This window comes from Rhinopithecus roxellana, chromosome 7, assembly GCF_007565055.1.
Source record: "Rhinopithecus roxellana isolate Shanxi Qingling chromosome 7, ASM756505v1, whole genome shotgun sequence".
Classification (NCBI taxonomy): domain Eukaryota; kingdom Metazoa; phylum Chordata; class Mammalia; order Primates; family Cercopithecidae; genus Rhinopithecus; species Rhinopithecus roxellana.
In genome coordinates this window covers 112,985,183-112,998,047 of record NC_044555.1, presented here as the reverse complement: position 1 = coordinate 112,998,047, position 12,865 = coordinate 112,985,183, and the positions used below count along the sequence as shown (strand labels likewise).

The 12,865-nt window shown below is 39.9% G+C and overlaps 1 protein-coding gene and 1 pseudogene across 3 annotated transcripts in view; one reads left to right on the top strand and one right to left on the bottom strand.

Annotated features, from left to right (window-relative positions):
• The window catches only part of ATP11C (ATPase phospholipid transporting 11C), a 208,000-nt gene that overhangs the window by 34,978 nt on the left and 160,157 nt on the right, over positions 1-12,865 (top strand). The gene's annotated exons all lie outside the window — the stretch shown is intronic.
• LOC115898913 lies at positions 11,745-11,863 on the bottom strand (annotated as a pseudogene).

Here is a 12,865-nt window from a genome sequence, read left to right as displayed (position 1 = left end):
TCCTATTGTTAACATCTTGCACTAGTAATGTGTAATTTGTCACAATTAATGAATCAATATTGATACATTATTTTAAACGAAAGTTTACATTTTATTTAGATTTTCTCGGTTTTTCTTTAATGTCATTTTCCTGTTCCGGGGTCCCTTTCAAGATGCCACATTAATTTTTTTTTTTTTTTTGAGATGGAGTCTCGCTCTGTTACCCAGGCTGGAGTGCAGTGATGCGATCTCAGCTCACTGCAACCTCTGCCTCTCAGGTTCAAGCAATTCTCCTGCCTTAGCCTCTCATGTAGCTGGGGGTTCCCGCCACCATGCCCGGCTAATTTTTTTGTATTTTTGGTAGAGATGGGATTTCACCATATTGGCTAGACTGGTTTTGAACTCCTGATCTCAAGTGATCCACCCTCCTTGGCCTCCCAAAGTGCTGGGATTATAAGCTTGAGCCACTGCGTCTGGCCCCACATTACATTTAGTCATCATTTCTCCTCAGGCTCTTCTTGACTGTGACAGTTTCTCAGACTTTCCTTCATTTGGTGATGTTGACAATTTTAAGGTTTACCGGTCAAGTATTTTGTAGAATGTCCCTCAATTGGGATTTGTCTGATGTTTTCCTCATGATTAGACTGGTGTTACTGAGTTTTGGAAGACGAGAGATGAAGTACCATTTCATATCATATCAAAGGTGAATGTTATCAGCATGATCTACCACCGTTGGTGTTGCCGTAACTCAGCTATCTAAAGTAGTGATTGCCAGGTTCCTCCACGTTAAGTTACTATTTTTCCTCTTTCCCTACTGTACTCTATGGAAACAAGTCACCAAGAGTAGCAGATTGTTATTTAAGTAGGAGTTTCTAAACAGTATCATTTCTTGCTGAGTGAGACCTTCTCCATTGTTTTTCAGTATCTCCTTTTAATAAGTTTTACTTTAATTAGGAGACAGGTGTATGCAGTTGACATGTTTCAAATGTTAAATTGTGAAGGGATTTGACATTAAAATAAATATTTCAGTGAATATTCTGGAGCACTTAGTTGGAACCTAATATATTTGTGTAAATGCTCCTGTGTCCACCTGTTGCCCACATCTACTCATTCCCACGTCTACTCATCCCCCAGTCTCCAAGCCTTCTCTGTTTGCCTGTAGCTCCTGGAATCTGATTTCCTCATAGCTAAAACCTTTATGAAAACATTTGGGTAGAGTAGTCCAGGATTTCTTTGCTTGGTAAGAACTCACTTGCTGAAATGGTTTTTATTAAAATATGTTTGTGTTTCACTACTGTTCTTCTTTGGCCAGAATAGATGCAGCCCTAAAGATTTGCTTGTCTTCCTAAATTCCTTTCTTAATACCTCATAGTAGTGACTGAGCTATTGATCTGAAGGGATAATAGCAGCCCTACACGTGCTTTTTGCAGGTTCTGATATCTTAAGAACTAGCTGAGAGCTTTGAAAAAGAACATTGCCTTACTGACATAAATTCAAGCCTGCTTCAAACCAAATAATATATAACATGTATCATAAAGAACGTTCATTCCTAGAAATCATCAGATTCAAAAGGAGCAAAGGATGAGGAAGAAGGAATTAAAGCAAGTGATAGTACTTGCTCAAAGACTGATAACCAGGGTCAGTGCCATGGGAACATTGTCTTCAGCAGTCCCACTCACTCTCTACCCACCCCAGTCCTAATTCGTGTCCCTGACTTCTTTTTTTTTTTTTTTTGAGACAGGTTTTTGCTCTGTTGCCCAGGCTGGAGTGCAGTGGCATGATCATACTCACTGCAGCCTTGACTTCCCTGTTCAAGAGATCCTCCCACCTCAGCCTCCCGAGTAGCTGGGACTACAGTCGTGTGCCACCATGCCTGGCTACATGTCCCTGGCTTCTAACATGTATTTAAAGCACTTCTCAGAAAGACTGTCCCAGTAGGAAAGGTGCACAGAAAGTAAGCAGTTCACTTTTTATTTTTTTTGGAGACAGAGTCTCACTCTGTTGCCCAGGCTGGAGTGCAGTGGTGCCATCTTGGCTCACTGCACCCTCCGCCTCCCAGGTTCAAATGATTCTTGTGCCTCAGCTTCCCAAGTAGCTGGGATTATAGGCGTCTGCCACCATACCCAGCTAATTTTTGTATTTTTAGTAGTGATGGGGTTTTGCTATGTTGGCCAGGCTGGTCTTGAACTCCTGACCTCAGGTGATCCACCTGCCTTGGCCTCCCAAAGTTCTGGGATTACAGGAGTGAGCTACCATGCCCAGCCAGTTTTAGGTAAATTTTAAAGGTTTTTTCCTTAAAGGCCTACTTTTACTAATTAGAGAAGTAAAACATATTTAAGCAACAGCTTATACTTTATAGGTAACAAAAAGTTGGTCAAGTTCTAGTTTCTGGTGTGCAGTGTTTATTTGTTTAGCTCTTCTAAATATACTGGGATTTTCAACAAAATTTTTTGTTTGATTACACATGAATAACATTAAATAATTAAAATCACATTCTTCCATGTTATACCAACTCAATTATTTATGATTTACCAGTTATTAGACTTTCTCACCTCTTCAGTAATTTTAGTTTTTTATTATTTTTTATTGATACCTAACAGATGTACATATTTTGGGATACCTGTAATATTTTGATACATTCAAAAATGTGTAATGATCAAATCAGAGTAATTGGGATATCTATCACCTTAAACATTTATCTCTTTTTTTTTTTGCTGGAAACATTTGGAATCTTCTTTTCTAGGTATTTTGAAATATACAGTAGATTATTGTTAACTATAGTCACTCTACTGATCTGTCAAACACTAGGTCTTATTCTAAGTGTATGTTTGTACCCATTAATCAACCTCTCTTCATCCTCCCTTCCCCCCAACCCTTTCTCTGAAAACTACCAGTCTACTATCTATCTTCATGAGATCCATTTTTGTAGCTCTCACATATGAATGAGAACATGTGGTATTTGTCTTTTTCACTTTATATTCATAAGTAGCGGTGAAAAATATGTCCCTAAATGAGACCCTTTCTATCCTCCCAGCTTTAATATAAATACAAAAGATTGTGTGATACTAGGGATAAAGCAACCTCCTTATTTTCATTCCTTCAAATGCTAGTCAAGGTAACAGATGAAGATCAGAAAGTACTAGGAAAAGAAGTCACCATCACATCTTGTGTTGAAATTTATTAGGGAGTTTCAATATTGAGGAATGAGTATGTCATGCAGCAGATGAGCCTCTAGGATGAATTTGATTAATTCTTCCCAGCAGCAAAATCTCATAATCAAATAATGTTGCTTGAGGCCTTCTTTTGCTTTGGAGTTAGAGAATCTAAATTGTTTAAGCTGTGGTGGATTTCCATTCTGTTGTATCAAGGATCGATCATCTGTGTGAATTGAAAGAGCAGATTTTCTGTTGGGCTGTATATATGAGCTTGTTGGGAAGAGTTAATAATTATGAGTAAATACATTTTACTGGATTTAACTTCCTAATGACAGGCATCTCTACCAGATTTGGTGATACTGCAAACGTGGAAGGGACACAGGCATCTGGGTTTCTTTGCTGGCTCTGCCACTAGTTTGTTGTGCAATTTTTTTTTTTTTTTTTTTGTAGTTTGTTATGTAACTTTCTCAATGGTCCTCAGATTTTCATCTGTATAGTGAGAGTGAAAAGGCCAGAGCATTGCTTAAACCCCTTAAGACTGTCTAAATTTGTGGCTCAGAATGGGAAACAAGAGTAGCAATATTGACTGTCTTCCCAATTACCTGTTAGGCTCATGATAAGGTGCATTACATAAAAATGTAAGAGAAATCTGATTTTCCCACAAAACGTTTCATGTATAGTTGGGGACATGATCTTAACCTGGTGTCATATTCTTTTTTCTAGATATGACTACAAATATGAGAATGAATAAAATATGTGAAATGTGAACATGAATAGATTTCTAGGTAATACCCATGGGCTATAGAGCTTTTCAAGATAGGCATTTTTGGCCAGGCCTGGTGGCTCACGCCTGTAATCCTAGCACTTTGGGAGGCTGAGGCAGGCGGATCACTTGACGTCAGGAGTTAGAGACCAGCCTGGCCAACATGGTGAAACCCTGTCTCTAGTAAAAAACAAACAAACAAACAAAACCCCCAAAATTAGCCAGGCGTAGTGGCATGCTCCTGTAGTCCCAGCTACTTGAGAGGCTGAGGCACGAGAATCACTTGAGCCTGGGAGGCAAAGGTTGCGGTGAACCGAGATTGCCCCACTTGCACTCTGGCCTGGGTGACAAACATTCCTAAAAGTAGTTGTGAATGGAGTAAATGTACAGAGAAAGATCTCTGTATACTGGATTCCATATTCCTCTTCTCCTTGCTTTCTGTATGACAGACTCTCATTCTCTTCCACTGGTATTTTTTGAGCACCTCTTTTGAAATTAGAGGCGTGCCTCATACTCTCTGATGTTGGGGAGATTGTGTGGGCCTGTTGGCTTCTGTGTCTACATGGCTTTCCAATGGACAGAGCTGGGGGCAGGTCAGCCCTGAATGAGGCTTTGAATCTCAGCCTGTCTTGAGTTAGAGAGAATTTTGGGAACCTCAGGCTGCTAGCTCAGCAGTTCAGCATGTTTGCTAGTATCGTTCTGACTTTGTGTGGTCATGTTTTTGTAAGACTGCTGCTACCTGGCTCGTTGTGATTAAGACTAGCCCTTGTATTTCGGGGCCAGAAACTGGTCCTTACTCTGTTTATCCCCTGTGAAGTCCTTTTATGGGTACAATGGTTGGTACCTCAATAACTCCAAAGGTAGGAACATGTTTTCTTTTAGCTAAGCCTCTAGGGAACTTAAGCTCTGCCTAGACCCATACCTGTGGTTGGATCTTTGTTGCCCAATCCTGATGTTATTGATGCTCACCCACTAACTGCCTTTTTGCCAGATTTCCCTGATATTATATTCTGTCTGCTTTTACCTTGCTGGGTATCCTGATGCTCACTGCTCACCTGCCTGGACCTTTGGTGTTGCTGCACTGTCTTTTCTAGTAATGTGCTCTTGTCACTTGGATTTCCTCCTAGGCCTTGCTTCTGGGTCCACCTCCAAGCACCTGACATTCTGTACTCCTTTGATCTGTCATGCTGTCTGCCTTCAGTAGCTTAATTATGAAAATCAGTAGTTTTCTTTCTCTGGCGCCTTTTTAAAAAAATCCATTGCTAGGCCGGGTGCAGTAGCTCACGCCTGTAATCCCAGCACTTTGGGAGGCCGAGCGGATCACATGAGGTCAGGAATTGGAGACCAGCCTGGCCAACAAGGTGAAATCCCATCTCTATTAAAAGAAAAATTAGCCGAGCGTGGTGGTGTGCGCCTGTAATCTCAGAGACTTGGGAGGCTGAGGCATGAGAATTGCTTAAACCCGGGAGGTGGAGGTTGCAGTGCGCTGAGACTACACCACTGCATTCCAGCCTGGGCAACAGAGTGAGACCCCTGTCTTAAAAAAAAATAATTAGGGGCAAGGGAGAACTAGAGTCGTGACAACTTCGTATTGAAACAGACTCTCGGAAGCTCATACTTCAACTTTCCATCAGGCGGATAGCTTGGTAACTCTCAAGACAACCCATCAATCGCATTGTGTAGTACCTCTCAGTTGGTTTCTTGTGCCAAAACCATCAGTGCATTCATTTATTTGTTCACTCATTCCTTAATGTCTGCACAGTTACTAAACATCTACCTTTAGCTAGGCAATGGGGGTATGAGTATGTGTGCATGCGTGTGTGTGTGAGTGAGAGAGAGCATTCCAGTTTCTAGGAAGCTGCTAGTCCAGTTGGGGTAGAGAATAAACAATCATGATGGCTAGCTAGAGATATACATTGGGCAGGAGAATGGGTCATTTTCTCTGCATGACTGAAGGGTGGTTCATGTAGGGCTTTCTGCCATTCCAGTTAACACCAACTTTTCTCTTTTTAACTTAACTTTCATTTTAAGTTCAGGGGTACATGTGTAGGTTTGTTATATAGTTAAACTTACGTTATGGGGACTTGCTGTACAGATTATTTCGTCACTCAGGTATTAAACTAGTACCCATTAGTTAACACCAACTTTGTAGTCCACTACCAGCTTTTCAGCTAAAGTACAGGAAACTCGTCATCTTTCTCCTCCTCCTTTTCCTTCTCCTTCTCCTTCTTCTCCTTCTCCTTCCCTTCTCCTTCTTCTTCTCCTCCTCCTTCTCCTTCTTTTTTTTTTTGTTGCCAATCTCTGACTTGCTTTTAGAATCATCTTTATGTAATTCTTGATTTGTTTCTCCCCTGTTCGTAGGCTGCCCGTTGTTTACCCCACACCCCACAAGGATATCTAACTCCTTGGCATAACTCACGAAGCATTCGACCTTTCTGATTCATGCCTACCTCTTCAGTTTTATTACATACTATTTTCCATCAGGTTCTTAGTACTCTAGAACTTCATGAAGTGTCCTGGCTACACTGTGCTTACCTGTACTTCTATTGCATGTGCTGTTCCCACTGCCTGGAGTGGTTGCCATTTTTGATTTCCTGGTGAACTCTGCGGCACTGAGAACTTGATAGAAAATGGTATATGGGGAAAAATCACAAGTCTAATTTTCCTCTTCTTTTGAGGTGTACTCCAGCCTGTTGGATGCTATTGCACTTTATACACCCCCTGCTCCTGTCCACCAGAAGCTTGTAAACTACTTCAGTCCAGGTTATCTTTATGTCTTCAGTTTAACACAGAGCCTGGCCCAGAGTGGGCAGTCAATAAATAATTGTTGGATGAATAGATGAAGGAATGAGTGAATAAATACAAGTTTCTATAGTCTGTTTTTCAATTTAGTTCTTCCTTGGGGCTCTGATAATGGTACTTAAATGAACCCTATCACTGTTTTGTTTCATTTAGAAATGTGTTCTTACACTGTCACCCAGGCTGAAGTACAGTGGCATTTTCATAACTCACTGAAGCGTTGAACTTTTAGGCTCAAGCGATCCTTCCACCTCAGCCTCCCAAGTAGCAGGAACCACAGGCATGTTCCACCATGCCTGGCTTTTTTATTTTTTATTTTTTGTAGAGATGAGGTCTTGTTTTGTTACCTAGGCTGGTCTCAAACTCCTGGCTTCAAGGAATCTTCCTGCCTTAGCCTCCCAAAGCGTTGGGATTAGAGGTGTGAGCCACCACACGAAACCACACTGTTTTGACCATAGCTCCTTGCAAAGCCAGAACCGTGCACACTGGCTTATCCACTACTGGATAAGCCTTACCTGCCCTCCAAAAACAGAGAGAAAAGCCCCTTAGGGTTTTAGAAAACTCTTGATCTTCTCCCACCCTGTTGTCTCTGCTGCCAAGACAAGCTTCTACTGTGTCTTTTCAGAGCTCTGATCAAGAGGTAGAAATTGCATAGAATAAAAATATTTCACCCCTTCTCTTCTAAGAGTGGTTGTGAAGTGAGGAGAATTAGTATTTGAATAGGTTCCTGTCTCCTTAGGCAGTTCCTTGAATGAGTCATCTACAAACTCAAGCAATTTGTAAGGACAATTATGGCCATTTATTCTGTTGTCAGCCTGTTTTGAATAAATACCAAATGAGGTATTTTTGGTTCTTAATTATGCCTTTCTTACCGTCTTACCAGAGCCCCTTTTTACACAATTTATATCAATTAACAGTGAAAGACACATACACAACTTTCATGAACTTTATCTGCCCTGCATATCTTCCTGTGCTTTAATCATGATCTTAACTTTATAATCAGAAATCAACCTTTTCAATTCAAATTAGTTGTAGATCTCTGCCTAAAATAGTTGGCTCTTTCTGAGGTTGTTACTTTTTTAACACAACGTTTTTCTTGATAATTATTGAGGTATAATTTACATACAGTAAAATTCACCCTTTTTAGGTATGTAAAAATCGATGAATTTTGACAAAATTATATAAATTGTAATCACCACTGAAATAAAAATAATGGAATTTTCTGTCACCTAAAAAGTTCCCTCATGCGCCTTTGTAGTCAATCCCCTCCCTAAACTGACAACCCCTGGCAACCACTAATCTGATTTCTGTCCCTTACAGTTTTATCATTTCTAGAATTTCATATAAATGGGATCAAAATATATAGCCTTTGAGTCTGGCTTGTTTTACTTGGTATAATTCTTTTGAGAGTCATCTATGTCCTTGCATTTATCCCGTTTGTTGCCTTTCATTGCTGAGCAGAATTCCACTAAATAGATAACACTACAATAATTTGTGCATCCATTCACCAGTAGCTGATTTGTGTATCCATTCACCAGTAACTGTGAAAACAGTCCAAATGTAGTTTGGTGGTTATGAATAAAAGTGCTGTAAATATTTGTGTTCAGGCCGGGCATGGTGGCTCACACCTGTAATCCCAGCACTTTGGGAGGCCAAGTTGAGCGGGTTACTTGAGGTCAGGAATTCAAGACCAGCCTGGCCAAAATGCTGAAACCTCGTCTCTACTAAAAATACAAAAATTAGCTGTGTGTGGCGGTGCGTGCCTGTAGTCCCAGCTACTCGGAGACTGAGGCATGAGAATCGCGTGAACCCGAGAGGCGGAGGTTGCAGTGTGCTGAGATTGTGCCACTGTACTCTAGCCTGGGCAGCAGAGTAAGACTCTATATCCAAAAAAAAAAAAATAATAATAATAATTGTGTTAGGTTTCTGTGTAGATGTATGTCTTGTTTTCGGTAAACGTATAGAAGTGAGATGACTGGGTAGTATGAAAAGTATGTATTTAACTTTATATATTAAGCTGCTAAACTATTTTTCAAAGTTGAGTATACCATTTTTGTTTCCTAACAGCAACATATATAAGGTTGCGTTTGCTCCATATCCTCACCAATATTGTTATTGTCTGTCTTTTAAAACTTTAGCCATTCTGGTAGGTGAATAGTAATGTTTCAATGTAATTTTATTCTGCATTTTTTCCTAATGATTAATGATTTTGAACAAATGTCTTAACATTTTTTTTGATTTGGCAGGGTTTTTAAAAATTATACAGCTTTGGGCCGGGCGCGGTGGCTCACGCCTGTAATCCCAGCACTTGGGGAGGCCAAGGGGGGCGGATTACTTGAGCTCAGGAGTCCGAGAGCAGCCTGGCCAATGTGGTGAAACCCCATCTCTACAAAAATACAAAAATTAGCTGGGCATTGTAGCGGGTGCCTGTAATCCCATCTACTTGGGAGGCTGAGGTAGGAGAATCACTTGAACCCGGGAGGCAGAGGTTGCAGTGAGCTGAGATCGCACTATTGCAGTCCAGCCTGGGCAATAGAGCGAGACTGTATAAAAAAAATACAGCTTTGAGTGTTCTTTATACATTCTGGCTACTGGTCCCTCATCAGATACGTTTTGCAAATGTTTTTCCCAGTCTATGGTTTGTCTTTTTACTTTTCAAATAGTACGGTTCAAAGAGCAGTAGTGTTTTTTTTTTTTTTTTTTTGGAGACGGAGTCTTGCTCTGTCACCTAGGCTGGAGTGCAGTGGCACAATTTCAGCTCACTGCAACCTCCGCCTCCTGGGTTCAAGCAATTCTCCTACCTCAGCCTTCTGAGTAGCTGAGACTACAGGTGCACGCCACCACTCCTGGCTAATTTTTTGTATTTTAGTAGAGACGGAATTTCACCATGTTGCCCAGGCTGGTTGCGAACTCCTGAGCTCAGGCAATTCCCCCACGTCAGCCTCCCAAAGTGCCGAGATTACAGGTGTGAGCCACCACCCCCAGCCCAAGAGCAGTAGTTTTCAGTTTTGATTGAAGTTTCATTTTTCAGTCTTGTCTTTTTTTTTTCAGACAGGGTCTTGCTCTGTCACCCAGGCTGGAGAGCAGTGGTTCAATCATGGCTCACTGCTGCCTTGGCCTCCTGAACTCAAGCAATCCTCTTACCTCAGCCTCCCGAGTAGTTGGTACTATAGATGTGCACCACCATGCCCAGCTAATTTTTTGTGTTTTTTTAGTAGAAACAGGGTTTTACCATGTTGCCCTGGCTGGTCTCAAACTCCTAAAGAGATCCTCCCACCTTGGCTTCCCAGAGGCCTGAGATTACAAGCGTGAGCCGCTGTGCCTGGCCTTAATATTTTATTTTATGGTTAATGATTTTTCTGTCCTATCTAAGAAACAATTGCCCAACTCAGGATCATGAAGATTTGCTTCTATTTTTTCTAGAAATTTTATAGCTTTAGGGTTTACATTTCAGTCTATGATCCATTTCCAGTTGACTTTTACGTATAGTGCAAGATACAGGTTGAGATTCATTTTTTGAATATAGATATGTCTAATTAATTGTTCCAGCGTCATTTGTTGATAAGATGAAGAAACTATACTTTGTCTATTGAATTAACTTGGCATCCTTGTCAAAAATTAATTGACGATATATGTGTGGATCAATTTCTGGAATTTTTATTTTGTTTCATTGATCTGCGTTACCCTTTAGCCAATACCGTGCTGTCTAGAATATTATAGCTTTATTGTAAGTCTTGAAATCAATTGGTATGAGTACTCCAACTTTTTTTTTTACAAAATTGTTTAGGTTATCCTAAATTATTTTTTCCATATAATTTTAGAGTTACCTTATAAATTTTTGAAAAAGAAACTTGGGATTTTATTTGCTGTGAATTAAAATCTGTAGATCAATTTGGAGGAGAATTGCAATACTGATGATATTGAGTCTTTTGATCCCTGAACACAGTGTATCTCTGCAATGAAGTCTTTGATTTCTCTCATCAGTGTTTTTGATACTTTTCAACGTACAAATCTTATAATACTTATAATACTTTGTTAGATTGATCCCTCAGTATGACATGTTTCTTGGTGCTGTTGTAACTTGTGCTTTTTTTTTTTTTTTTTTTTTTGAGACGGAGTCTCGCTCTGTTGCCAGGCTGGAGTGCAGTGGCGCAACCTCAGCTCACTGCAACCTCCACCTCCTGGATTCAAGCAATCGAGCAGTTCTCCTGCCTCAGCCTCCCAAGTAGCTGGGACTACAGGTGTGTGCCACCACGCCCAGCTAATTTTTGTATTTTTAGTAGAGACAGGGTTTCACCATGTTGGCTGGGATGGCCTCGATCTCTTGACCTCGTGGTCTACCCACCTTGGCCTCCCAAAGTGCTAGGATTACAGGCATGAGCTGCCGCGCTTGGCCGCCACTGGTGCTTTTAAAAATTTCATTTTCCTGTTCTTCACTGTTGTGTATAAAAATATAATTGATTTTTTTTAATAGCAAGGCAAGGAAAAAAAATTTTTTATATATTGATCTTATATTCTTCAACTTTGCCAGTCACTAATTATATCTAGTAGTTTCTTGTAGATTCTTTGATATAATTACGTTTTCTGTGAATAAAGGCAGTATTATTTTTTCTCTCCCATCTATAAGTATCTTTATTTTTTTTCCGTACCTTATTGCATTAGCTAGTTTTACCCAATATGATGTTGAGTGGGAGTGGTAAGAGTGGATTCCTTGCCTTTTTCCTGATCATAGGGGGAAATCATTTTGTGTTTTATTATTAAGTATGAGTTAGCTGTAAGTTTTTCATAGATGCTCTTTATCAGGCTGAGGAAGTTTCCTTTGATTTCTAGTTAGCTGAGTTGTTGTTGTTTTTAAATAATAAAGGGCTGCTGAATGAGTGTTGCACTTTTTCTGCACCTATAGAAATAGTCATACAGATTTTTCTGTTAGTTAGGCTGCTGATAACTGTGAACGGCATTGTGTTTGACGTATGAATGCTGAACTATTCTTGCATTCCTAGTCTAAATTCCACATGGCAATAATAGATTATTCTCATGTATTTTATGGATAAAAATCATGGATAAATGACATGAAGTAGGTAGCAATTCCTTAACCATATGTGTGTTTTATAAGTCATAGAAAATTTTCCATCCTAAGGGAAGTGCCCTCTTGCTTAGCATACAATACAGGTAGCATGTTTTTGCTTCCTCTTCATTTGGTCTTTTAGGCTATCAAAAGTGAGTGAGGGGAAACGTAACAAAAATAGTATGTACTAGACACTGTGTATGTTTATCTTATTTAATTTCACTTGGTGGAAAGTGAGGTCCATGAAACAATTTGTACCACCCAGTCTTGGAGCTAGTAAATGGCAGGGTCAGAATTTTAAATGCAGGTGTTTTGGATAAAACCGTTATTAGCTCACTGTATGGTATTGCCTCTCTTTGGAAGTGAGTGGGTATGTGCGTGTGTGTGTTTGGGTTTGTGTGAGAGGGACGGAGGAAGGGGAGGGAAGGACAGGAATTGGGAGAGTGAGGTAGAAATTGAGATTTGGAAGGAAAGAAAAGCCCTCCCACCTTTCATTGCCATCTAAAATCTGGGCTTTTAGATACTGTGATTTGTATCTCAGCTTTACCATTTACTTGATTTGTGGCACATTTGTCTCTCTGAGCCTCATGTTTTAAAAATTTGAAATGTAAAACATTTACATTGAGTTGTGAGGAATACAGATAATATACGTAAAATGTCTCACATAGAATGTCCTGAATTTAGTGGTGTCCATTACTGTCATCATTACTGATTTCCTACCATTAAATGTATTTTGTAAATGGAAATAATCTGGTTTTGGAAGATGCAAAAAGAGACTTAGAATGATTTCTATAGTTGTTTGTTTAGTTCTTTTGACAAAATCACCTAAAGTTCTTTTATAAAAATGGAATTCATTTTCTCTACTTTTCACTCCTCCTCAAGTTAAAATAACACAATGTATTTACTAAATCAGTTTGCAAATTTGGAAAATTTTAAAAAGTACTGCTGAGCTGAGTGCAGTGACTTCCGCCTGTAATCCCAGCACTTTGAGAGATGCCCAGGAGGGAAGATTGCCTGAGGTCAGGAGTTCAAGACCAGCCTGGGCAGCAGAGCGAGACCTCATCAAAATAAAAAATAAAATAAAGTATTCCTGAATGCTCTGGA